Source organism: Orycteropus afer, unplaced genomic scaffold, assembly GCF_000298275.1.
Source record: "Orycteropus afer afer isolate SDZICR_OR568_19922 unplaced genomic scaffold, OryAfe1.0 scaffold00190, whole genome shotgun sequence".
Lineage (NCBI taxonomy): Eukaryota > Metazoa > Chordata > Mammalia > Tubulidentata > Orycteropodidae > Orycteropus > Orycteropus afer.
In genome coordinates this window covers 2,829,284-2,832,173 of record NW_006921777.1, presented here as the reverse complement: position 1 = coordinate 2,832,173, position 2,890 = coordinate 2,829,284, and the positions used below count along the sequence as shown (strand labels likewise).

The following is a 2,890-nucleotide window of genomic DNA, read 5'->3' as shown; positions in this document are numbered from 1 at the left end:
TGGTCCCCACCTTTTTTTTTTTTCTCCAAATGATTTTGAGTTTTGTTCCACATTGTTCTCCCTCTCTATCAAGGATCTCCTACATAGATCCCCTTAATATTCTTGGAATTTTTAAAGAATCAGTTGGCGTAATAATGTTTGAATTGCCTACATAGGGAAAAGAAACTCTTATAACCAGAAAGAGTCATGTTTTAAGGCTGCATTGAGTATATGACAAATTGTTAAAAAAGTAGAGAAATTTAGAGTGAAGATAAACTCTTACTTAAAACCTTTTTCTCACAATTCACGTTCCTTCATTCTCTTTGAAGAGAACTGTTAATTAAGAACGCAAGAACAGGAAACATTAAAGGAAATCCTCTAGAGTAATCTTGTTACTGGTAGCAGATCCCCACATTCTCAACTGTTAATTCAACTGTACCTATGAAAATATAACTTATGGCAACTTGCAGAATGTAATTAAAATTTGTAACTCCAACGGGATAGGGTTGGTATATCTCTTTGGTACATCTTAGAAAATGTATAAACTTGAAGATTTGTTTACATTATATAACTAAATTACTCATAATTTTGTTCATACTTGTATCACACTATTGTTTCTTATGCATTTTTTATATCTTTTCTTTAGTCCTTCCTTGGGTTCTGCAAAGTTATACTTCCTCACATCTTATCAGTCACCCATCTTGACAGTTGTTGTTAATTTGCCATCAAGTTGGTTCCGACTCATAGCGACCTTACATACAACAGAACAAAACACTGCCCAGTCCTGTGGCTTCCTCTCAATCCCTGCTGTCCTTGAGCCCATCATTGGAGCCACTGTGTCAATTCATCTCATTAAAAGTGTCCCCCTTTTTCACTGACGCTCCTCATTACTAGGCATGATTTACTTCTCCAGGGACTGGTCCTGACATCACTAAAGAGATGAGATGAATTCTGCCCATTCTCAATTCCAAGAAGCATTCTGGCTGTACTTCTTCCAAGACAGATTTGTTCATTCTTTTGGAAATCCATGATATTTTCAGTATTCTTCACCAACACCACTACTGAAAGGCATCAACTCTTGAAAATAGCATGGTTTGGGTTAGGTACACTATAGTCTTCAATTTGACATTTTTGCTCTTTAACACTAAAGAGATCTTTTGCAGCAGATTTTCCCAGTGCAATATGACATCTGATTTCTTTACTACTGTTTCCATGGGTGTTGATTATGGATCCAAGTAAAATGAGATCCTCAAGCACTTTTTTTTTTCTTTATGTTGAGGTGTAATTAATACTGAAGACTGTAATCTTTGATCTGAATCATAAGTGTTTAAAGTCATCTTCACTTTCAGCAAGCAGGGTAGTGCCATCTGCGTATCACAGGTTGTTAATGATTCTTCCTCCAATTCTGATGCCACCTTCTTCTTCATATAGTCCAGCTTTTTGGATCATTTGTTCAGCATAGAGGTTGAATAAGTATGGTGAAAGGATACAACCCTGATGCACATGCTTCGAGCTCACCAGCTGTACCATGGGAGGATGATGAGGGCATTTATTTCTATAAAGATTTATGGCCTTGAAAACCTGATGAGGGTTGCCATAAGTCAGAATTGATTCAGTGGCAGTGGGTTTGGTTTGAAGTGGATTATATCTGAGAAAACAGATTATATCTTGAAGCTAATATCAATAGAAATAGAAAGACAATATCCACAATGGACTAATCATAAAGTAGGCACAGAACCAGATAAAGTTTTGTTCTGTTATACGTAAGGTCTCCATGGATCAGTGCTGACTTGATGCCAGGTAACAACAGCACACTTCCCATAACCCTGTATTCCATTGGAGTCTCTTTTCACCCCTTAATTAACTCCTTTCCTATGTAAAATCCTCTCTTCTCACCTACTATGTTATCACATTATCCAGTTTTATTTCCTTTATAGTACATGTCCTAGTTTTTATTCATTTGTTCAATTGTCTTTTTAAAGGGTGAACTTCATGAGAGCAGAAGTCTTATCTGACTTCCTTTTACCTCTGAACTCTATATTTTTGAGCTGTATCTTTCACAAAGTTGGTGCTCAATAAATATCTGTTCAAAGAATTAATGAAATAATGAGTGAATGAGTGAACCCAGGAGTAACCTCACAGAATTTCAGAGTATTTACTTTTCTCCAAGCTTGGCTACTGGCATCAAACACAATTTATAATTTCTTTTTAGACATTAAATTAATCAATACAAGATTTGTGACAAAGACAATTGCATATCTAATAAATGGTGAATGCAGATGGGATGAGAATAATGGGTAAGTAAATTTAACATGTATTTATTTTTGTTAGCTTCTGTGAAAATAGATGGTTTAAGTTTTACTCACTCTATTGTTCACAACTCTTTTGCAATTCATGTGGATTAGTCAATAAGTTGTTATTCTATTTTTATTTTGTTTTATTTGACTTTGAAGTGCAAGGAAAAACTGATGTGCAAAACATGTCTATAGAAGAAGAAAAAGAGCTGCTTCTCTTACCCTCATGACATCTATAAACCCACTGCTTATTTCAAGCCCTTTCCCAACAAACCAAATGGAATTTATTTTTCATGTCCGATTTTTATTATTATTAATATATTTTTCAAGGAAAAATTTGAGATTTTGGAACTATGATTCTCTTTAAAATGTAGGAAAAATGTCCTTATTAATGTTTGGTTCCTTTACAATTATTTGGATATTGTTGTTGATAACTCAGTGCTGTCGAGTCTGATCCGACTCATAGCGACCCCTCCTTGGGTTTCTGAGGCGGTATCACTATGGAAGTAGATTGCCCAACCTTCCTTCCAAGAAGTGGCTGGTGGGTTTGAACCTCTAGCCTTCTGCTTAGCAGTCAGATGCCTTAGGCACTATGCCTATAATAGTCACATAAAGTC

General features: G+C 35.5%; 1 protein-coding gene across 1 annotated transcript in view; it reads left to right on the top strand.

Annotated features, from left to right (window-relative positions):
* Positions 1-2,890, top strand: part of NAV3 (neuron navigator 3) — a 552,011-nt gene that overhangs the window by 60,997 nt on the left and 488,124 nt on the right. The gene's annotated exons all lie outside the window — the stretch shown is intronic.